The sequence below is a fragment of the Sorex araneus genome, chromosome 2, assembly GCF_027595985.1.
Source record: "Sorex araneus isolate mSorAra2 chromosome 2, mSorAra2.pri, whole genome shotgun sequence".
In the NCBI taxonomy this organism is placed as follows: Eukaryota; Metazoa; Chordata; class Mammalia; order Eulipotyphla; family Soricidae; genus Sorex; species Sorex araneus.
Window position 1 is genome coordinate 314,280,922 of NC_073303.1, and position 26,042 is coordinate 314,306,963.

The following is a 26,042-nucleotide window of genomic DNA, read 5'->3' on the forward strand; positions in this document are numbered from 1 at the left end:
TAAAATATGCCAAGGAGGAAAAATTCATGAAAACTCACTTATCTAATACTTTGATTTTCAGGTAACATTAAATAGTAAGCTAAACTCCATTGGTAATAGTTAAACAATATATAAAAACATCACTGTATCACTGTATCACTGTCATCCCGTTGATCATAGCAGGCACCAGTAATGTTTCCATTCGTCCTAGCCCTGAGATTTTAGCAGCCTCTCTTTACTCGTTCTTCCCAGTGGTGCCACACTTAAGGCTCTTTCAGGATCAGGGGAATGAGACCCATCATTGTTACTGTATTTGGCATATGAATACACCATGAGGAGGGAAACATATGCTTTTAAATTGGGGTCTGGAAACAGGGCAGGTACTGACCTTGCTGAGGTCCCCAACACTTCCTTTGCTCAAAAGGATGATCAGGTGTAGTCTGGAGTCCCACAAGTTTCTCTGAGTTTGTCCTATTGATTCCCAGAACTATTTCACCTGAGCAGGACCACAGCCTTGGGTCCTGGCATTGAATAACCTGAAGAGTTTGGCTTAAAATCACCAGGAGTTTTGCCAGTCTCCCTGAGAACAGTTTAAGAGTTCTCAAGAATAAAGCATTAAAACTTATATTGATGACTACTAATACAATTTTTTTTGCTAATTCAAATTTTTAACATTGATTGTCTATTCTTTTTTACCTGACTGAGAATGAGTAGAAGGTGAAACACCTCAAAATAAAATGTTAGGTTCTTATCTATAAATTTATATTGGAGCACAAATATTTAATAGTGGAGTTAAGAAGTTCAACAGGCAAAAATAATGATTTATAAATTTACAGTGCTGTTTTTTGAAGATATAGGCACATAGACACACACATATATATGTATATATATACACGCTAAGTTATTCCTATAATATCCTAAGGAATTATTTTGTCTATATTCTCTATGTCACACAGTGAAAGTGTTTATTCTATTCTTTCTGTACATGAGATCTTTATAAAAGAAATGAAAATGAAACTTAAAATTCAGCTGATTGAATATGTACATTGCAATTTAAAAGCTAAAAATAACTTTTGATGACTGAATATATTTTAAGCAGTTATTTTTTGTTGTTGTTTTCCAGAGGTCCCACCTGGTGTACATAGCTTACTCCTGGCTCTACATGTTGTACAAGGAAACCCTCTACATGTTGTACAACACTCTGGCAATGAAGAAACATTTTTTTCACTAATACTGCACATCAGGAATATCTTAAGAAATTTTATAAGAATACTAATGTCAGAACCACACATCCAGGTTTTTAAGTTATTTGTTACTGGACTTAAGTATTTATTAGAAGCTCCCTAGGTGGGAATTGAATGCAAAGGAAAGAGTTGAGAATCAGCTTACCAGGCAAATCTTATTGGCAGACCTACAAGTACTTTAAAATTATATGAAGAAGATGCTATTATAAGAAAAAAACATATCATCTAAGCTTCCAAACAGTTATGAGGCACTTGTTCTCTTTGGACCTCCAAAGAGGTCCAAAGTAATAAAATAAATATATGTATTTATATATATGTATGTAGATATAAATTATTGGTTTGATTTGGGATCACAACAGGAAGTGTTCAGGACTTATTCCTAGCTGGGTTCAAGGAACTTATATGGTGCCTGGGATTGAACCCAGGTGAGCTACATGAAGAATAAACAATCTATTCACTATACTATCTCACCTGTCACTACAAGAGATAATTTCCATAAAAAGGTAGAATTATGATTCTCATTATAAGACCGGTCTAAATTTCTCACTCTACATGTAGATTTTACGTAGTCTGAACATATGATTTGAGTTCATTAAATATTTTAGTGTAGTCATATTTTAAGTGACTGTAGACATGATAACAATGTGGAATAATTTTTAAGAATTTTGTGAATGAAAATGGCAATATATGCATTAAATTCTTTATAAAATTGAAATCGTTTTAAGAAAGTTTGCATAAATGGGTACTGAGTGGCATCCTAAAACTAAAATTAGAACAGTTTATAAATCGGTATACAGGCCATTTGGAAATAGTATTTTATAAGTGTAATTATAATAAAGTAGAAAACTAATTAATCTGACATAGAACATTTTTCTTCATCTTCACTTGTTTAACTCATGACCATTAAGATACAATTAATTATGCTGTCATCATCTATTTTTTTTAGATTTTTCATAAATATTTAAAGGATAGTGTTTAAATATCTATCTCATCAAAGTCCTTTTCTCACTTAAATATAAAATATTTTATTCTACTACTAATCAAATGTTATGTCTTACCTTTAACAACAGTTAACATATCTCAAAAATTTATGTATACAAAACAAAATATATCATGAATGGTCAATTTGCTTCTCTCAGTAAATAAGAGACATGTTTAAATGTTCGTTGTACTCATATAAATAAAACCTTGCTTCTGTGGTGTTTAAAAAGGCTGCTGAAACTCACAGCATGGTAATGATGGTGTTCATCATTAAAGAACTACATATTAAGCTCCCACAAATGTAATGGAAGCAAGACGTATTTTACTCTATTTAACATTTTTGAAACATTTTTGAAAAGTGCACTTTTATTACAGTCTTCTCACCACAATCTTAGGAGTTTTGTGTTTAATATTCACTTAGAATAAATTAAGGGCTCAGAATGCAGGCAGTATTCAAGGTCGTGTGGGAGTCAGGTGACAGAGGAAGCCCACGTTACCAATCTGAGTCTTGACATTTCTTTATGTTGTTTTTCTCCCAAGAACCGCACTATCCATTTTTTTTTTCTTCAGAGAAAACACTTTTAGGTATAATGAGAAACACAGCATCTTATAATTTAGATGGTAAATTACAAATAACTATTTTCAATATTCAGAAATATACAAGTTGTTGTTGGAGAGCCATCTATGGAGATAAAATGTATTACTGAATTTGTATTAATCTGTCATATTTGTAACATCTTATTATGTACATTTAAGGCAATGTATATGTTGAATATATATTCTTTATTTTTATTTTTTGAATCACCATGAGTTACAAAGCTTTCCAGTTTAAGTCTCAGTCATACAATGATCAAACACCAATCCCTTCACCAGTGCACATTTCCCACCACCAAGAACCTCAGTATACCTCCCATTACACTCCTCCCCTGCCTATGTGGCAGATGATTTCCACTTTGCTTTCTCTCCACTTTGGTCACATTCAATATTTCAACAAAAGACCCACCATTATTACTTGGAATTTTCACCAACAATCAGACCTGCCAAAAAGGCATCATTAGATAATTTGTTTTCTATTGCTGATTATGAAGAGCATATGATGTCACATGGCCGCAAAGTGACCGCGCGATTTTGGATTTCTGATATTTTAGTAATAAGTCTGGAGGGATTTTTGTCAAAAGCCTCTGGGTTCTGAGATTGGTTTGTTTGCTCTAGGATCATGGCCATTGAGAAGCCAGGAGCTGTTAGGGGCCTCATCGGGAGGGGAGAGGGGCCAGTTCCACCCCCTATCTTGTGAGGCCCCGTGTGTCAGGTCATTGCAGTCTCATACCTGGCTGTCCAATAGGCTCTGAATGGGTGGTGGCCACTTAGCCACCGGAGAGAAAAGAGAGAAAAGGTGGAAGGGACAAAACACCTTTCCCCACCCAGGGTGGCACAGTGCCATAGTTTAATGCTCAGTCAGATGCATTTCTGCCAAAAGCCACTGGGTTGAGATTGGGCTGTGTGCCTCTGGGACCATATCCATTCAGGAGCCAGGAGCTGTTCATGAGAGGCAAGTTGGGGCCTCATCAGGATGGGGAGAGGGTCCAGTTCCACCCCCTGTCCCGTGAGGCCCTGAATATCACCTCTCTCTCTCTCTCTGTCTCTCTCTCTGTCTCTCTCTCTCTCTAGTTTTGGGCAGGGACAGATGCTAGATCGCTTATTTTCCATGCTCACTTTGCATATCAGGAAAGGTCGAGCAGCTGCATGCTTCAGAGGAATAGTTCTGTGACCACATACCAGAGACATGCTTGTAGAAGCTTATGATCACCAGGATTCCATCTGGAGAAGGCGGGGGGACTACACCTGCTCCGTCTGGGGGTTCCAGAGATATCAGCTCAGTATGGGCCCAGAGGATTCTCCGGTGTTCTGGTGCCCACTGAGTTTCTTCACTGATGATAATTTTCAGTTTCTGTAGTATGAAAACGAAAATGCAAGTCTGCCCAATGGCTTTATTCATTGACATATAATGACTACAGAAATGCTTCTTTAAAATTACATATTTTGCTTTGCGGGGGGGAGGAGGCACACCTGGCAGTATTCAGGACTTACTTCTGGATCTTCTCTCAGGGATCACACCTGACATGCTTAGGGACCATCTGGACCAATCCCAGATGGTGTGTGCAAGGCAAATGCCCTGAACACTGTACTGTATCTCAGATTCCATAATGGTGTAATTTATGTTGAAGCTAATTACTCAACTTGTGACAGTCCTCACAAGTCTGATACAGGAAATATATTTTTAAATTATTTTTGTCCGAATATAAGTCCTTTCTTATAAATAAAATGTGTGCCAACACTTTCACTTTTCAATTGTCTCATATCTTCCTTAGAATATTTATTTTCCTTTGGCTTAGTTTTATTTGTTGTCTATGTTTTGGAGCATATGCAAGAAAGTCTCTTGAAAATATGAGATCTGAGCAAAGATTTTTAATTTTGGAGGGAGAGAATCACAGATAATTGAAATGAAAATATTCAGAACATCACAGGACAGAGTCTTATGCCTGATATGTTTGAACTAAAGTAAAATAAAGCAATACTGTAAAAGAGGGGGAAATGTAACAGTTAGAACATAATGCAATTAATCCTTATGTTATTAATATTCCATTTGATATTGTTGCCAAGATTTGTATTAATGGGATAATGCATTTTCATGCTCATTATGCAATTTTAGTTTTCCCTTTCTCTGAGTTATATAAAGCTTACAATATAGTCTCAGACTTTTATTTTATAAAAGGAGTTTTATTCAACATTAGCAGTACTGGCATTATGTTTTGATAATTCAGTGTTACAAGTGGTTTTTTTACCCGTGAATTATAGGTTTATAATTCTCTCACCACATTCCAGGATCCAACTGCCCTGTTCCCAAACATGATAAAAAATCTATTTGCCATAATGACCCTAAAGGTGAAAAAGGCAAAGTCTCTTCTCGTTAAGAACCTATGGTCTCAAACTGGAGAGGTAATATATCTTTCAGGGCTTTTGTCTTGCACACAACTGACCTGGGTTCAAAACACTATACACTGTATGGTCCCTGAGCCACACTGAGTGTGACTTCTGAGTGCTGACCCAGGAATAAGATTCAGTTGACCTGGGAATGATCCAAAACCAAATAAAAAATTATATCCATGCTGGCTTGCTTAAAAGTTGTTTATTTGTACCGGGCAATGGCTTATGTAATTTGTTTCATTTTGGTTATTTCTCTCATATTTTCTCTATATTTAATTATTTTTCCTGTTTTATAGTGTCACTTTACTTGGTTCAAACATATCAGACATATGCCGCTGTCCTGCAATATTCTTAATGCCTTTATTCCAATTATCTATGATACTCTAGCTCCAAAATTAAAAATCTTTGCTCAGATCCAGTTCTCAGGAGATTGATCATGCATTTAAATTTTGATGGCTTCTCATTAATTTATTCAAATTCACTACTAAGATTATTATGATTGCACGAGGTTTAGCACTAATAACCACACCCTTAATTAAAAGTATTTAAATACACATTCTATTTTTTTAAGATATTTTGTATTGAATCTCTGTGCAATAGAGCTGTACAAAGTTGTTCATGATTAGGTTTCAGTCATACAGTGTTCCAACACTGATACCTCAACTATTGTACATTTTTCAACACCAGTGTCCCTGGTTTCCATCTCCTCATCCTCCACCTTCCACTCCCCCAGCATGCCTCTATGATGGGTACCTCTCTCTCTCTCTCTCTCTTTCTCTCTCTCTCTCTCAGTATTGTGATTTGCAATACAAATACTGAAAGGTTACCATGTGTATCCCTTTATTTTTAACACTCAATTATTGTCCAGTGGGATTATTTCCAACTATTATTGTCATACTGGTTCCATGTCTATCTTACCTACCCTCCACCCCACACACACACTTGTAGATTTCTACCATTAACCAATCTTCCTAGTCCCCACTGGCCATGGATATTAGTCTTCTTCTACATATTTTTACATACCACAAACAAATTCTATATCTGTCCCTCTCCTTCTGACTCATTTCCTCAGCATTATGCTCTACACATTCATCCATTTATAGGCAAATTCTTTTCCTAACATCTTTGTACTATTCCATTGTGTAGGTGTGCCATGATTTCTTTATTCATTCATCTGTTTTCGAGAGCACTCAGGTTATTTTGAGATTCTGGCTGTTTTGAATAGTGTTGCAATGAAGAAAGTGGGGCAGATAGTGTTTCTACTATGTGTTTTTGGGCTCCCAGGATATATTTCAAGAAGCTGTATTGCTGGGTCAATGGGAGCTTAATTTCTAGATTTGGGAGGAATGTCCATATTGTTTTCTAAAAAGGCTGGACCAGATGGCATTCCCTCCAGCAAGGAATTAGAGTTCCTTTCTCCCAGCATCCGTGCCAGCTCTGGTTTTTCTTGTTCTTTTGAATGTGTGCCAGTCTCACTGGTGAAAGATGATAACTCACTGTAGTTTTGATTTGCTTCTTCCTAATTACTAATGATGAAGAGAATTTTTTCATGTGCATTTTGGCCATTGAAATATCTTCTTTGAAGAAGTTTTTGTTCATTCCTTCTCCCGATTTTTCTGATGGGTTGGATGTTTATTTTTGTCTTGTAAAGTTCTGTTATCAGTGCCTTGTATATCTTTGAAATTAACCCCTTATCAGAAGGGTATTGGGTGAATAACCTTTCCCATTTTGTAGGCTGTCTTTGTATCTTAATCACTGGTGGTTTGGATTTTTGGATTTTTGATTTTTTGTTTGTTTTTTCTCTTTTGAGGTGCATAAGCTTCTTAGTTTAATGTAGTCCCATTTGTTTGTCTTAGTTTCCACTCAATGAGAGACGTTACTGGTGCCGCTCAAACAAATCGATGAGCAACGGGATGACAGTGACAGTGACAATTTCCACTTGCTTGGTCAGTGATATTTCATCTTTGAGGATAACTTTAGCTTCAATATCATGGAGGGTTTTGCCTACATTTCCGTCCATGTACCTCATGAATTCAGTTTTAATGTTGTGGTCCTTGATCAATTTTGATCTGACTTTTATACATGGGGTTAGATAGAGGTCTGAAATCTTTTTAATTTATTTTTCATATTGCTTTCCACTTTTCCCAGCACCACTTGTTAAAGAGGATTTCTTAGCTCCATTTCTAATTTCTTGCTTTCTTATCATATATTAAAGGATCATATGTTTGAGGCTCTGTGTCAGGATATCCTTATTTTATCCTTTATTCCCTTGGTCTCCGGGTCTGTAGACCCATACTATACTATTTTAACTAGTACTGCATTGTAGTACAGTTTGAAGTTGGTGAAGGTGATGCGTCCCATCTTCTTTATTCCAAGAATTGTTTAAGTTATTTGTGGGGATTTTATTATTTCATATGAATTTCAAGAGTGTTTGATCATATGTGAATTTCAGGAGTGTTTTGACACGCACATCTATGACAGCATTTAGTTCTTCTTGTCTTTACATCACTTTATTTGAGTTTCTAATATTCACTAACTTTTACTCAATTGAAAGTGTATAACTACCTCAAACACATGTATATCACCAGATTTATTTGTTCTTTAACTTTAGTGGGAGTTAAATCTATCAAATAGCTAAGTTTCTATCCTCAGGTAGTAGATGTTATAAAGAAGATATAAAATGACCACATAAACAGCAGGTAAAATGATTGCACATGACATTGAGTGTAGTGAGAATGATTTTATGATAAAAGTAAATAAGTGATTTTAGAACTGCTAATAGAAAAACAAGAACCATAATGCACTCATGAGAAAAAACAGTATTGCTAAGAACCTGAACTATCAAATAACACAACTTGTTGGAACAAATGAAGGAAAATAATTGAGGCCAGGTCATATTTAACTGCATATCAGACAGCTAGGTCATAGATATTTTATTTAAAAAAATCACTCTACTGAAATAAATGAACATGGATCTTAACAACCTGAGAAATGACACATTTTTCAGATAATGAATCATTTTTCAGCATAATTATTGTCCGAATACAAAGGCATTCTACTTTACAAAATCTTTTGCAATTATGTGATTTTAGTATTTTGAATAACAATAACTATGTACAGATATTATTCTCTCGACCTATAAAGAGGCTAAAGGAAACAACAAATTCATCCACACTCAATTTATATAATATGATTAAACATAACAACAGAATAATAAAGTAAAATAGTTATTCAAAATTAAAGTGATCAAATCATATTGTTTTCTAACCACTGTTTTATTTTGCTTTAGGAGCTATAAAATTCTAAAGCATTTATTATTAAAGAAAAATGATAATATACAATGTATTTCAATAGAATTAAGGCATTTTTAAAGGCATTCACAATACAGAAGATGTATGATGACATTTTTTTCTTTCTTCAGGCGGGACGGGTTGGATAACAGTGGCCATACCTGTCTGTTTTCAGATTTACTCCTTGCTCTACTGTTAGGGATCAATTTTATTCGTGTTCTGGAGAACATATATGCTGAGGACCAAACCTGGGCTGGCCATATGCAAGGCAAATTCCTTGCTTGCTGTATATACTCTCTGGCCATAACAATTTTGCTTCTTTTGATTGTCTTCAGTGGCAAATACAGAGTTTTAGGAATTTTGGGCACACAATTTATCAGCATTTAATGTTGAATCTATGCATATAAAATGAAACTATAAATGGAAAGCCAATGCCTGCTAATAAAATAGAATTCTGAAAACCATCTTTGAAATCACTACATATCATACAAAATAAGTTTTATTCATGCATTTCTCTCAAAATGCACAATGTGATATTGAAAATATTGCTGTAGAGTTTTTCTAATATTGACATTTTAAGAGTGAGTACACATCCTGTTAGTCACCAGCTAATTCTATACAATTTATTGTCATATGCAACTGACAATTGATATACAGGAGGTACAATATTCAAACTCAGATATAAATGCTTATTGGCAGTAAAAAGCAAGCAAGACAGCAAGAACGCTACAAAGATTGTTGGGTGAGGTCTCCCAAGTGGAATAAGGGAAAATTTTGGTAATAAGGGTAATAAGGGAAAATAATGGTAATAAGGGAAAATTTTCTCTCTCCTATTTTTATTTCTTTAGGTCTCTAAGTTGGGAAAGCAATTTTATTATAATAGTATTTATTTATTCCTATTTACTGATTAGGATTTGGGGATCACACCTGGCTATGTTTAGGGCTTACTCCAAAATCTACACTTAGGGACAACTCCTGGAAGAGGTCTGGGGACCATACACAGGGACAGGAATACACAGAGGTCAGCTGCAAGGAACCCCCTGTACTCTCTTCCCAGGCTACATTTTCTATTTTTTCATTAATCTTTAGGACAGTTAATGTTTTACCCGGGTTTCTGGGTCTCGGTGTTAACGGACAGTGTCAGAGGGACAGCAATGCAAGTGCAAGGGAGTTTTATTCCAGTTGACTGGGGTCAGTTATCTCACCCACAAAACTGGTCTCTTGATAGAGACTCACAAGTAAGAGCAATTTATATAGGTTTTGGTTGCATAAACATTACAATATCCGTTTCATCACAGTTTTTCCAAGAACTGACAGGCTTTTCCCAATACAGGTATGGCTGGGTGTTGAGTAGGGGACTTTGTTGATTGGATCTGGCCACCTGCCATGCTTGGGGTTTTTCATCTAGGCCATGCCAGCCCAGGGTTTTCTGTCAAGGTCATGCCTAACTCCCCTTCTCCTGTGGTTTTTAGGGTGTAAGTTTCGTTAGCATTGGTCCCTGTTTCCCAGGAAATGGAAACTTAAGCCTACCTAGCTTCTTGGCCCTACAGGAGCCCATGAGAGTGCTACCTGAGCCCTCACACTAGTTAAGACTCAGGGCCATTTTTGTTAAGCAGGAGTTGCATTATTTTTATGATTTTTTTCTGATTGTGAGGCAATCAGGATGGCTTCCATCTATACTGTAAGAGCTATAGGACATGTGTTAGTTGTATTGTTTTCTCGTGTCTCTCACTGTTTAACACAATTTTGATCCTATAACATTGCTAGAAAAAGGATCCAACTGTTTTATAGAAAAAGAACAAAAGTTTAAAAATTAATTAATTAATTATTTATGAAGAAAAATGCACAGAAACCTCAACAGGGACTATCCACAAATACAATCTCCTCTCAGATAAAGAATTCAGAGAGATAATTATGAAGATGATTGACTATCTCAAAGCAACTATGGAAAAGACATCCAATAAATTAAGGGAGGATATGAATGCAGCATTGGAACGGATCACCAAGATAATAGAGGGAAGAAATGAGAGAAGAAATCTCAAAGCTACAAACAGAAGTGACTCAAATAAAGGAATCGGTAGTTGAAATAAAAAACTCAGTAGGAGCCCTCAAAAGTAGAGTGGCTACATCCGAAGACAGAATCAGTGAGCATGAAGATGAACTGCAGAAAGCATATAGGCAACAACAAATAATGGCAAAAGACCTCAAAATGGCTCTAAGGTGAATCAGAGTCCTAGGGGATGACCTTAAGAGGAACAACATAAGAATGAAAGCAGAGGAACTAATCCCAATGAAAAAAACATAGTCAAAGACATCATTGATAAGAAATTACCAGAGCTAGAGAATGCAGGCATTCATATCCAAGAAGCCTGAAGGGTGCCAGCTAGAAGAGACCCAAATAAAAAATCTATAAGGCATGTCATAGTCACAATGATGAATGCCATGGATAGAGACACAATAATACAAGCAGCAAGATCAAAGAACGAAATCACATACAAAGGAGCACCCCTTAGATTTACAGCAGACCTATCAGAAGAAACCCTCCAAGACTAAATACAATGTTGGGATATAGTGAAAAAAATCAATGAAATGAATGCCTCACCAAGAATATTTTATCCGGCTAAGCTCTCACTTAAACTTTAAGGAACCATACATTATTTCACGGATAAACAACAGCTCAGGAACCTCATAGACTCAAAACCAAACATAAAAGAAGGACTAAGGGGGCTACTGTAAGATAAAGAAAAAACCTATGAGAACAACAAACCCTATAGAAAGATGGCACACAATCACATGACAGTAATCTCCCTCAATGTCAATGGCCAAAATCCACCAATTAAAAGATATAGAGTGCCAAAATGGATTCAGAAACAGAAGCAAATATTCTGCTGCCTAAAGAATCACACCTGAACATTCAGAACAAACACAGACTCAAAGTCAAAGGATGGAAACAATCCTGCAAACAACAACTCCCTCAAAAAAGCTGGAGTGGCCATACTAGTATCTGACAACATAGATTTCAAACTGAAAAATGTTAGATGGGACAGCGAAGGTCATTTTCTACTCATCAAGGGATATGTACAACAGGAAGAAATCACACTATTAAACGTATATGCTCCTAATGAACGACCAGCTAAATACTTAAAACAAATCCTAGTAGAATTTAATGGGGACGTCACCAACACCATGATAGTAATTGGAGACTTCAACACTGCCTTATCACCTCTGGATATATCAACAAGAACAAAACTCAGCAAGGAAACAATGGCTCTGAAGGAAGAAATGGAGGAGAAGGGGCTAATAAACCTATACAGGGCTTTACATCCCAAAAAGAAAGAATATAACTTTTTCCAGTGCACAAGGGACATTCTCCAAAATAGACAAGATTCTGGGTCACAAATCATATCTCAATAGAATCAGGAAGATAGAAATTGTATCAACTATCTTTTTAGACCATGATGCGCTGAAGATAGAAGTTAATCACACACAGACACGGAAACTAAATCAAACACCTGGAAGTTAAACAACTCATTGTTGAACAATGAGAGGGTCAGGAAGGAAATCAAGGAAGAGATCAAAAGATCAAGAATCATGAAATTCCCGTTAATTGTTGATTTCAAGAGCAGGCTCAGTAACCACTGCATTCGTCCTTTTCCTGAGATCTTAGAAGTCTCTCTCGGCTCAGTGTTCTCAATGATGTCACACTGGAGGCTCTTTCAGGGTCAGGGGAATGAGATCGGTCTTGTTACTGGATTTAGTACATGAATACACCATGAGAAGCTTGCAAGGCTGTCCCATGTGGGCAGGAAACTCTCAGAAGCTTGCCAGTTTTTCCGAGATGGAGAAGTAGGCTAAAAGATATTGCATGGCCACAAAGCAGCCACGCGCTTCTGGGAGCTTGCTTTTAAGTCTCTGGGTGCTTACCAATGATGGAATTACACACATCTGGGTTCCTCTGCTGGTACCTTCATGTGTGAGGCCTGTCGAACGTGTAGAGAGGGGCCTCGAGCATGGCTGTAGCTAGATTCCGGTGGTCTTCAGCCGCTAGGAGCTCTGTTCAGGGTGGGGAGGGAAGCTGGAGCACATCCACTACAAGGGACCCCAGGGAACATAGCCAGGCATGAGGGTAAGAGGCTCTCTGCATCACTTTCAGAAGAGAGCAATGCAGAGAATCAAAAGATACCTCAAAACAAATGAGAATGAAGATATAAGCTAACAGAACCTATGGGATGCAGCAATAGCTGTGTTAAGGGGAAAATTTATAGCTCTGCAAACATTCCTCAGGAGGTAAGAAAGGGACTAAAGAGATGGCTTGACTTCGCAGCTCAAGATCTTAGAAAAGGACCAGCAGAAGGAACACAAACTGGATCGAAGAAAAAGAAATAATATAAGTTAGAGCAGAACTTGACGACATGGAAACCCAATAAACAATCCAAAAGATCAACCAAACAAAAATCTGGTTCTTTGAGAAAATAAATAAGATCAATAAAACACTAGCAAGACTCACAAAGAAATAGAGCGAGAGAACCCTAATAAACCAAACCAGAAATGAAAAGGGGGACATCACAACAGAAACCAATGAGATTCAAAAGATCATTAGAGACTAATTTTAAAGTCTGTATAACACAAAACAAGAGAAGCTAAGATAAATGGATAAATTCCTGGATTCCTACAATCTTCCAAGACTGAGCCAAGAAGACTTGGAATACCTGAACAGACCCATTAATATCAAGGAAATTGAAACTGTAATCAAAAGTTTCCCCAAAAAGAAAAGTCCAGGCCCAGATAATTTCAACAGCGAATTCTTCCAAACATTTAAAGAAGACCTGTTGCCAGTTCTCTTCAAGCTTTTCCAGGAAATTGATAAAACAGGAACTCTCCCAAACAGTTTTATGGAGCACATATCTCCCTAACACCAAAAGCAAATAAAGACACTGCTAACAAGGAAAACTTCATCCCTGATGAACACAGATACGAAGATCCTCAACAAAATACTAGCAAATAGAATCCAACAACTCATCAAAAATATTATATTTCATGACCGAGTCAGATTCATCCCTGGGATGCAAGGGTAGTTTAACATTCAGAAATCAATCAACATAATCCATCATATTAAAAAAGAAAAGATTAAAACCATACGATCATTTCAATAGATGCAGAGAAAGCATTTGGCACGATCTAACACCCATTTATGATGAAAACTCTCACCAAAATGGGTTTTGGAGGAAGTTTCCTCAAAATAGTCAAAGCTATCTATCATGAACCCGTGGCACGCATTATCCTCAATGGAGTAAAACTAAGGGCTTTTCCTCTAAGATCAGGGACAAGACAAGGTTGCCTACTCTCACCACTTCTGTTCAACATAGTACTGGAAATACTTGCAATAGCAATTAGGCAGGAAAAAGACATTAAGGGCATCCAGATAGGAAAGGAAGAAATCAGGCTCTCACTATTAGCACATGACATGATTCTAAACCTATCCTAAAAACTCCATTAAGAAACTTCTAGAAACAATAGACTTGTATAGTAAAGTTGCAGGTTATAAAATCAATACCCAAAAATCCATGGTCTTCCTATACGCAAACAGTGAGATAGAGGAAAATGATATTTAAAAAGCAATGCTAGTAACAATTGTGTCCCAAAAATCAAGTACCTCAAAATCAGCCTAACTGATTTTAAGGTTAAGGATCACTACAAAAAACTACAAAACCCTACTCCATGAAGTAAAAGAAGACATGAGGAATTGAAAACATATACCCTGCTCATGGGTAGGAAGACTTAACGTTGTCAAAATGGCAATACTTTCTAAAGCACTATACAAATTTAATGCGATCCCCATAAGGATACCAATGAAATTCTTCAAAGAAATTGAACAAGCAATTCTGAAATTCATATGGAACAACAAACATCCACGAATAGCTAAAGCAATTCTTGGGAAAAGGACGATGGGAGGCATCACCCTCCCCAACCTTAAACTCTACTACAAAGCGGTAACAATTAAAACAGCATGGTAATGGAACAAAGGCAGAGCCACAGACCAATGGAACAGGGTGGAATATCCCTACAAACCAGCCCAATTGTATGAATATCTAATCTTTGATAGGGGAGCAAGAAATGTGAAGTGGAGCAAGGAAAGCCTCTTTAACAAATGGTGATGACATAACTGGTATACCACATGCAAAAGAATGGGCTTAGAGCTCGACCATGTACAAAAGTCAGATCAAAATGGATTAAAGACCTCAACATCAGACCACAAACCATAAGGTACATTGAAGACACGTCGGAAAAACCCTCCACGATATTGAAGCCAAAGGTATCTTCAAAGAGGACACTGAACTACGCAATCAAGTAGAAACAGAAAGAACAAATGGGACTATATTTAACTAAGAAGCTTCTGCACCGCAAAAGACTCAGTGACCCGAATACAAAGGAAGTCTACAAAATGGGAAAGGATATTCACCCAATACCCATCTGATAAGGGGTTGATATCAAGGGTATATAAGACACTGGTTGAACTCTACAAGAAAAAAAGATCCAGCCCCATCAGAAAATGGGGCGAAGAAATGAACAGAAACTTTCTCAAGGAAGAAATATGAATAGCCAAAAGGCACATGAAAAAATGCTCGTCATCACTAATCATCAGAGAGATGGAGATCAAAACAACTATGAGATGCCACCTCACACCACAGAGACTGGCACACATCTAATAGAACAGAAACAACCGCTGTTGACATGGATGTGGGGAGAAAGAGACCCTCCTATACTGCTGATGGGAATGCCAACTGGTTCAACCCTTCTGGGCAACAATATGGTCGCTCCTCAAAATATTAGAAATTGAGCTCCCTTTTGACCCAGTAATACCACTTCTGGGAATATATCCTGGAGAGGAGGCAAAAAGATACAGTAGAAATGACATTTGCACATGTATGTTCATCACATCACTGTTTATAATAGCCAAAATCTGGAAAAAACTTGAATGCCCGAGAACAGATGACTGGCTAAAGAATCTTTCGTACATCTACACAATGGAATACTCTGCAGCTCTCAGAAATGATGAAGTCATTAACTTTGTATATAAGTGCATCTACAAGGAAAGTATCATGCTAAGTGAAATGAGTCAGAAAAAGAGAGACAGACATAGGAGAATTACACTCATCTGCAGAATATAAAACAACAGAATTGAAGACTAACACCCAAGAATAGCATAAATAAGTACCAGATTTGCTCTATGGCTTGGAAGCCATCCTCACATGCTGGGGGAATGGGCAGCTCAAATAGAGAAGGGAATTACCAAGCAAAAATGTGGTGGGAGGACCCGCTCGGGATGGGAGAGGCGTGCTCAAAGAAGACTAGAGACCGAACACATTGGCCACCCAAGATTTCCATTGCTAACCACAATACCAAAATGGAGAGAGGAAACAGAGGGGAATGCCCTGTCAAAGAGGCGGGGTGGGGAGAGGGATAAAGTGGGAGTGGGTGGGAGAGATTATGGGATCATCAGTATAGGTCGGGCACTGGTGGAGGGTTAAATACTCAAGCTGTATATGACTGAAACACAAACACAAGAATATGTAAACCTGTATCTGTACCCCCACGGTGATTTATAATAAAAAAAGAAGATAAATAAATAAAAAATAAATAAATTTTATAAAATAAAAATAAAATAAGATAAAATACTAAACTACAGAAATCCAAAACCGTGCGGCCGCAACAGCAGCCTCATGACCTCATATCTCTTCAATCTCAGCAATGGAAAACAAATTATCAAATGCTTCCTTTTCAGGAGGTCTGACTTTGGGGGAGGGAACTCCAAACAGTAATAGTGAGTTTTTTGTTGAAATAATGAATGTAATCAACGTAAAGAGAAAGTAAAGTGAAATTTATCAGCTACACAGGCGGGGTCGGGGGGTGCGGCGTGGGGAGAGGTATACTGTGGTTGTTGGTGGTGGAATATGTGCACTGGTGAAGGGATCGGTGTGCGAGCATTGTATAACTGAGACTTAAGCCTGAAAGCCTTGTAACTTTTCACATGGTGATTCAATAAAAAAAGAAAAAAAGAAAAGGAACAAACTCTTCTGACTACTTTCTATTAAGAGCACAGAAAATGTGAGGCTTAGATGGCATCCCCTCTATAGGAATTGGCTCAGGACACTCTACAGAAACCATTAAGCATAATACACTTATGGGTGAATTTTAACCAGTATGTATGACTAACTAACACTTTTAGTAAAGTGTTCAGGAGGCACTAATCAAATATTTGAAATAAAAATACAAGCATAAAGGAAGGGACTTTGGACAACATTGGGTTGTCATTGCTCCTCCCACATGGAATTTAAGATTTATTGAGCTACTCCCACAACAGTGCCTCTGAGGCACACCCAATTCCATTATAATTGCAATATAGCACTAATAATACTATACTGCTTTTCCCTTTTCTTTATGTAATTTGTGTGGTTTATTTATCAATGTCCTTTTTTGTGTAGGCAGCGAAAGATAGTTAATTCTATGTTTTGTAACATGGGAGTTAATAGACTCCAAAACAATATTTACTCTTAGGCATCCATATTTACTTGAATTATACCTCAATTGGTAGAATCTCACACGGCAGATCCTGGCAAGCTACCCGTGGCATATTCGATATGCCAAAAATGGTAACAATAATGGTCCTCATTCCCCTGACCCTGGACCTGACAAGGATGAATGGAGACGTTACTGGTGCCTGCTCGAGCAATCAATAAGCAACGGGACGACAGTGATACAGTGATATAGTGATATACCTCAGTTGCCCTTCGCTCCTATCACTCCAAAAGCAGGGTCCCGAGAAGGGACTGGATGAACCCTGGGCAAGCTGTAAGCTACCTTGCCATTGAAAGGAGACAAACTAAGTTAAGAGCATGCTCATGAAACAAATTCTATCATGATCCAAAAAAAGAACTGAATAAGGACCCTGCTGGGATTAGGAAAAACTAATCGGCCTGAGGACTGTGATCTGGAGTATATAGTGAGATGTCTCCAGGAAGAACCAAACTTTAAGCTTAATATATCTTTTACTGTGTTCATATAGAATCATTAGAAGTAAATTTACAATGGTTGTTAAAATGGATTACTAGCTGCAGAAAGGAGAAAGCAATACATCCTGGATGGAATCCAGCCCTTGAGCAGATCTCCTCGTAATCTGGAGTGCTGAACCCTCAAATGAGGTTTTTTTTTTTTTTTCTGGAGTTAATTTCCTAAAGGAGTGATTTTACCTCTGTTTATTGTTATGACAATGCTCATTCCAATGCTCAAATCCCCACCTATGTGTACCCCAACCCTTATCATGCGATTCCTGTATAAATATGCTGTAAGAAGAAAGGCGGGAGGATGAAAACTGGGACTTTGGAGACTTTGGGACATTGAAGACTAGCAGGAGGATGAGAAGACGATGATGACTGGAAGTAGAGGACTATGAGATGAGGACTGTGAGACGACGAGATGAGGAAGAAAATGTAATGAGGTAGAGGACTTTGAGGTCTACGAAGTTCTACATCCATCTACATCCCTAGGATGATGGAACTATGATGACTGGAACTATGACCAAAACTAGGACTACAATTGTGCCATAACGGGAGACATCTGGCTAGGCTGGGGAGGAGAGAGAAATAAACCAACCAGCCTGGCACCCGGTTCCTGTTTCTGGGTTCCCCCTATCCTTTGTCTATCCATCAGTCACCGTTGTCATCAGCTTAGGGAGGCGGCTCTGAACCATTGAACACTCGACTCCCATGCACCCCATGCCTTTTTCTTGGAAACTCGCAGGCCTGAAGAGATATGACCTGTCCTGCATGAGCTGACTGGCATTTGAAAACAGCCCTGTGTAAGTTTCCCCTCGTGCTGCCAGGTGCTGAGCACTGAGTCAGGGGTAAGCCTCGGTCACTGCTGAGTGTTGCTCAAAGTCCTGACCCTCCCCAAAGTATAAAAGTAGTGAAAAATGAAACCCAAACCAAATTTGATGGTTCCATTCTTGTTTGTGTTTTAGGGTTCCAACATAGATAGCACTGTTCAGATATTAATCCTGGCTCTGCCCTCAGGGATGGGCTGTAGGCCTTACTTGCTCTCTCTCTGAATGGCCCAATCCTTGAAGCAGACTTTCTTGCCAGCTTTTCATTATCTCAACTGGGTATAGAGTGTTAATTACTTTTAAAGATTTTTCCTTGGTTTCTTTTTTGTTGTTGGTGGTGGTGGTGGTGTTGGTTTTGTTTAAGTATTGCAATGGTTTTCCGTTATCATGCAGCAGATACACCAGAAACAAGTTGTATTAAACATAGCAAACCCCTCCAGACCCATCAAGAGCAGTTCTAGGGCCTGGTGCTATAAACTGGGCCAGTAAATCTAAAGATTGCTATTAAGCTTTTGTTACAGGAAGGTTACTTTACGAGAGTCACAGACCATGATCTTAAGAATAGGTTTCTCTAGTATGAAAATGCCTATAAATCAAGAGTTGTCTGATTTCAGTGTGTCAATTTTTTTGTCTCTTAAGATGGGGTTCAGAGAGTCTCTTGCCTGCATGCCTGGCTGTCTTCCCCAGGGTCCCTCGGAGGAGATGGTCTCCAGCTTCCCTCCCCACCCTGAGCAGAGATCCTGGCAGCCGAAGACCACCGGAACCTAGCCACAGCCATGCTCGAGGTACTCTCCACATGTTTGGACAGGCCTCACACATGAAGGTACCGGCAGAGAAACCCAGGTGTGTGTAATCCCATCAATGGCCAACATCCAGACACTTAAAAGCAAGCTCCCAAAAGAAAGTGATGCAGAGAATCTCTTGCAAGCACGCCTGGCTGTCTTTCCCGGGGCCCCTCAGAGGGGATGGGCTTCAGCTTCCCTCCCCACCCTGAGCAGAGCTCCCGGCAGCCAAAGACTACCAGAACCTAGCCTCAGCCATGCTCGAAGCTCCCCTCCACACGTTCAGACAGGCCTCATGCATGAAGGTACCGGCAGAGGAACCCGGGTGTATGTACTCCCATCAATGGCCGACATCCAGAGACTTAAAAGCAAGCTCCCAGAAGCGATATCTTGTAGCCTATTTCTTCCTCTTGGAAAAACTGGCAAGCTTCTGAGAGTTTCCTGACCACATGGTACAGCGTTGCAAGCTTCCCATGGTGTATTGGTATGCTAAATCCAATAACAAGCTGGATCTCATTCCCCTGACCCTGAAAGAGCCTCCAGTACAACATTGTTGGGAGGGCCCAGTCGGGAAAGACTTCTAAGATCTCAGGGAAAGATCGAATGGAGAGGTTACTGAGCCCACTTGAGAAATCGACGATTAACGGGATTTTGTATTTTTTTTTAATATAGGGTTGTCAAATGCATAACTATGCAGTAACTATTTCTTATATTCGTGGTAGGGCTTGCATGTTTCTATGTGAATGTTTGTATCTTTAGATATAATGTAGCACTATAGGTGCCACCCGGAAAAGCACTCCCCATGTCCCGTGCCCGCCCGCGGCTGTGGGCCTGCTCGGAACACCCCAGCCCCGCCTGGCAGGTCTCAGTCATTGGCCCACCGCACCTGACCCCTCCCTCCCGTGTCGGAACAGGTTAGGGTGTGTCCTCTCATTAGGGGGTGTGGCCTCAAAAGTGGGTGTGGCCTCTTTCTGGAGCACAGGTCTCTAAGGCGGACACAGTTATTTTTTTTTTTTACCATTGCATGCATTGTCCTTTGGCCACAATTGATAGAACCCATTCCTCCGAAGAACTCCCTGATCATCTTAGTCACTATATGTTAATACTCAACTAACCTAGCCTATCCTAACTTCATGAAAACTGTCAGTGAACACATCAACTTGCACAGAAAAGTCCTTTGTCAAAAGAGCATAGCCCCAAATCTTCAGTTGAGGTTCCTCCCAAGCTAAGGAGAGTCCCAGATAGTAAAGCCCATAACAGCATGAAGAAACAGAGAAAATCTGAGATTCAGGACAACCTGGGACTCATCCCTCTGAGTGTTTATAGATGGCCCACAGCTTGATGGTGACCCTTCCTGAAGGTCCCATGATCTGGTTTCCAGGGGCAGGAGCTCAGGAGCCCTCTGGCCCACTCGCAGTGAAGTTTTTCAGTCGTACCAACAGTGGAATCTAGGGACCACCTGGGGCTGCTCAGGGGTCACTCCGGTTGCCACTCAGGCAGCCTTGCAAGCTAACCTAGGCTCAGCCCACTGTCCATTCTCTCCGGGCCAGCGTCCATGATCACAAAGGAGGGCAGGAAATGCTGCCTTCCAGGAAGCCCCAAAAGACATGTGTCCCACTGAACTGGAGCCTGCAGGCTGCAAGCAGGCTCTGGGGACTGACTTGCAGCCCTCTGATTTTGTTTCAAACAATGTTTCGGGAATGTCCTGCACTGAGTGGGCCACATGATCATCCAGTTCCTGGGGCAGCAGTGGCACTCACTGTGCTAGATTCTTGCTACCATTGCTCGAAGTCCAAAAACACAGTGACAAACATGAGGTCATCAAAAACATGGCACTTGGGTGTGGTGCCATTGCTCGGTGTTTGAGAGCATGGGAGGAGAGGGTCAAAAGGGGCATCTCACTCAGACCTCTGGGTCTCGCCTGAAGATACTTGCCAGCCAGGTGGACAGCTCTTTCCTGGTTTCCTGAGCACACGATGTAGAGCTGCTGGGGCCTGTGGTATTAGGGAATTGAGCTCTTCTTGTGTGTTCCTTTGCCACATTTCTGGGGTGTATGTTGCATCCCACCATGTAAGACATCAGCAACTGAATTTTTCTTCCCATTTCCAAAGGAATTTGAACTGTGGGAAAGCAGCTCACTGTTTAGGGCCCAGAGCCCCGCTTTGCGTGGGGAAGGCCCAAGCTTGATCTGCAGCTTGCGTGATTCTGAGAGGCAGCCGGAAGCAGGAGTGGCCTGAGCAGCGCTGGGTGTGACCTGGAGGAGCTTGAAGGGATTGTGCCTCCCCCCACAGAGTGCCTCGGTTCTGCAGTTCCACATCACCACCTTCTATTTCAGTCTTTGGGCTCTCCTGGAGTAGCTGGTGTGCTTGTTTGTGCTGTGGGTTTGGGGTCACACTCGGCAGGTGACACTAGTCAAGCACCCTGCCTGCTAGACTGTCCTAACGGCGTTTAGTTGCTTTCTGCTGGTATTGCCGTAGGGTCTCAGTTGTTGAACTCTCAGAAATACTCAGCTGTTATCTCTGGTCCCTTAATGCCTTTCATCAGTTCTCTATGGTATATTCTTTTCTGGTTCAGCAGACCTACTTTGGACCAGAGCACATTGTGGTGTCCATGTCCTTACCATGTCAGGACAAGTCCCCATCTTCCCTAACAGACTCCCACTAGCAACTTTGGGCAGCACCCCTTGATTACTGATGGCTGCAGTCCACCAGGTCATCAGTGACTCGGTAGCTCCTCTGCTGAGCCTCAAAGTCACAGCCGGTGGCCTGGGGTGTTGCCCCTGGAGGTTCCTGGCTCACCCAGTTGTTGGCCAGGTATCCTGATCCCTTCTGCTCCAGCCAGGCCACAGCTAGTCTTTATCCTCTGCTCTCCCAGCTTTCATGTGTAGCCTTGGGGTTGTGCCTCACACATGCAAGGCTGTGGTAGCACCCCTGACCTCCACTATTGTTCCAGCCCCAAATGATCTAAGAATCATTTAAAACTTCACTTTGAGGGCTGAAGAGAGGGTTAAGGTGCTTGCCTTGCATGTGAACCAATTTGAACCCTGGCACCACAAATGGATCCCAATAAGCTGTGCCAGGAGGAAACCCTGAGCCTGACCAGGGGAAAACCTTGAGCACTTCTGTGTACAGCCAGAAAAACAACAAAAACAAAACACCCTAACAGATTGAATGAATTTTAACCTTTACAGCATTTGAAGAAGATGGTGGAGATATTTCACAAGTTCCAGATTCTGAGAACAAGATAATCACCATTTTGGACAAGTGACTGAAGCTGGGCGACAGTGAGAGCACCTCTGGGGAGCATGCGCACTGCTTCCAGCTGCCCATCCACCAGCCCCTGGCCAGAAGCTGAGGATGACATCAACATCTCCCCAACAGCATCTCACAACTCTAAGGCCATGCTTTACTATCCATAATGGACCATGTGGTGAAATTCTTAGGGGCTATTAATCAAATATCTCTGTGCATATCGAGGGGGGTGCTTTTCAATCTAAAAGCTTATTTTTATAAAATTGACTTATTTTTATAGACGAATATTGTATATGATTTTGGTAATCAGGATCTCTTAGAACACTGGCTGCTGATGGCTGCTCTCACACTCTTAGAATATTTTCTCCATTCCCTGACATGTCCCAACACGCAGCTGTGTTTGAACGTGCATCATATCCATTCATCCCGTAGTCAAGGGTCAGTGGTGTTTCAGGGTTATGGACTTCATGAGCAGGAACCCTTATGCCAGTCAAAGCAATGAAACCTTTGATCCATCAGAATCACACTTCCTAAGTAAGCCATTAGCTCATTTGGGGACTTCTCTGCCATCTTTTCTGAACACTGGTTTCTAAGCCTTTGTTCCTTTGCTTACTCGTGATCTTGTTCCTCTGCTTCCAACTTATCTCCCTTGTTACACAATCTCAATTGTGAGTTATAAATGGAATTTTATTCCAGAATAAGACTCATGAAGTCTCTGCCCATTCACCCATTTCCTCAGAGACTGTGCTCCTCGTAAGAGTACTTTATTCCAGTGGCAGGTCTGGGGCTAGGTCAGCTGCAGCTTGGGAAGAGTCAAGCGCATGCACTAGGAGAATTTCAGGAGTTGAGTGCTCTTTGAGGACAGGTAGTGTGTGAGAGACAAACCTGGTGAAGTCTGACTCAAAATGTTCCTTCCATTCATGTGCATTCACTCCCCTGCATCCAGCATCCTGTAACAAAAGTATTTTGTAGCATTCGTGCTCAACATTTACTGCAAGTATGATGAAAAACTGCTTTAACATTAACAACCAACGTTAGTAGTTTCTGAATTTTATAAGACTCAGTGATAAATCAAATAAGAGTTAAAAAACTAACACTTTGGGGCTGGACTGACTGATAGCATGGCAGGTAGGGCATTTGCCTTGCACATGGCTGACCCGGGTTCGATTCCCAGTAACCTATATGGTCCCCTGAACACCTCCAGGGGTAATTCCTGAGTGCAGAGCCAGGAGTAACCGCTGAACATCGCCCGGTGTGACCCAAAAAGCAAAAAAAAAAAAAAAAAAGAGAGAACACAAAAAAAACTAACACTTTGAAATGCTGTGATGTTAAGAACTTATTAACTTGTCTATTCTCAATGAGGCAAAAAGCAGCCCCAGGGGTCATTTTTTGAGAGACCTAGTGACTACTGAGTCTGTGGTAGGGTTAAGTGTGGTCCCCTGACATTGCCACATGCTTCCCCCACCCCAAGAAAGGGGTTTGTATGGCATAGTGGGTCCAGGTGTGTGGCCTAGAGAAGAGCATCGGGGCGTTGAGGAGTGTCTGTGGAGATAATTCCCAATGGTCAAAAATCTGAAGGCCAATGAGCTGCCTGGATGGAGAGGTTTGGAACTGGTGGACTGACAGTATTAGTTCACATTTTCTGCAAGTTTGAAACTTGAAACTTTTCAGAAAAAATCATGAGTGTTTTAAAAGTGATTAAAATTTATAGTGATCCAAATCTCATATAATAAATTCTACAAATAAGCTGTACCTGACAAATATTTGACTTATTTTAAGCATCAAGACTCAGAAAGAAACTGTTTCAATTTTTCTTTTTATTATAACATAGGGGGCTGGAAGAATAGCACAGCGGTAGGGCGTTCGCCTATCACACAGCTGACCCATGTTTGATTCCTCTGCCCCTCTCGGAGAGCCCGGCAAGCTACCAAGAGTATCCTGAACTCACGGCAGAGCCTGGCAAGCTACCCATGGTGTATTGGATATGCCAAAAACAGTAACAAGTAAGTCTCACAATGAGAGATGTTACTGGTGCCCACTCGAACAAATCGATGAGCAACGGAATGACAGTGACATATAACATAAGCTGAATTTAGGAAACTTAACCTAGTCTTCTATTTCCCACAACTGTTAGGAGATGTAAATCACGTTATGAAAATATTCTGGAAAATACAAGAGCTGATGACAAAAAGGAATCCAGGTGGTGAGCATGAAGTGGTCAGGGTGAGACTTGGAGCATCGGGCTGACAGTGCTGCTAGCTGGGGACCCTGGGAAAAGCTTGGCCTTTATCTTCACCGTCTGGTAGTGTTAGAATTTGGAGATTATTCTTCCTGTCTTTATTCCTTACATACTGTACATTTTCTTTCACTCTTTTGTTTCTCCTTTCCTTTTAAAATTCTTTATCAATTCTGGCCTGTAATTTTTTAAGTATGTCTGAACAGTTCTTCTCCTCTGGAATTTTGCTACTATAGCTTGCTAGGGTGTTCTTTAGCGTCTTCACTTCCATTTGTATGGAATCTTTCATCTTCTGAAAAAGTTTTTTTTAGTTGGTTGAGTTTATCATCTAGTAATTGCTTAATTTCACTGACAAGTGCTTGCTTGATCTCTGTTGCCAGTACAGTGAGTGTTCACTTTTGGTTCTCATTGACCAGACTCAAGGGTTTTTAGGGGTTTGGGGACTGGCCTGGGTTTCTATTCCTCTCAGTGATTGTGGCTGAGTTCCTTAGACTCACAGTCTTATTTAGAGGTTTTTGGGTATTAATGATGGAGTTTTAGAATCTCAGGTTGCCAATGCCAGGTGGCTTTCTGCTGTTCTTGTTATTTTCCTTATAGTGCAGTGTTGTTTGAGTATGTACTCAAACTCCCCCCTCCCATTTTGCCAGCTAGCTACTTGCTAGAGTTAATTGACATTTATAATTGATAATTCACATTATCTGAAATGAGAATGCCACTCTCTACCTACCCCAAATATAAGATATCTGTGAAGTAATTCCTCTGCGTGGATGCCAGTGCATCTGCATGTTTTGGGGTCTTGAGGGTAGGGTGATGGGAACTGGTGGTAGTTCCTGTCATAGGGACAATGTACAGAGGAGCAATTCTCTACTTATTTTAATTTATTCCAATGTGGCACTATTGGATAGGATGAGTAAAGAGAGGCTTTTAAAATCTCAGGGTGAGGACGAATGGAGACATTACTGAGACCGCTCGAGAAATCGACGATCAATGGGATGATAATGATGATGATGTTTATTTACTTTAATTGATTTATAGTTATATAGAATTTCAGGGTGTTTCATACATGTGTAACTTACACCAAAATCCCAGTGACATTCAGCATCCAAAAGAGCCTTCTTGATCTAGGGAAAATAGTATAGTAGACATGGTTCTCACTTTACATGTGGGGGCCCAGTAAGATCCCCGGAAACACATACGTTCTCCTGAGCTCTTCCATAGGTGAGCACCAGCACAGACCCAGGAGGAAGTCATGAACTCAGCTCATTGTTGACAAAAATAAAACATAAATCAATAAAAATACCCCTCTCCAAATTTTTCCCTTTGCCCTATGGAAATCACAAATTCATCACAGTTTTCATTGAGGGTAGAATTTTTGTTGTTATTAATAGTTGTTTGTTTTTGTAATTAATATTTC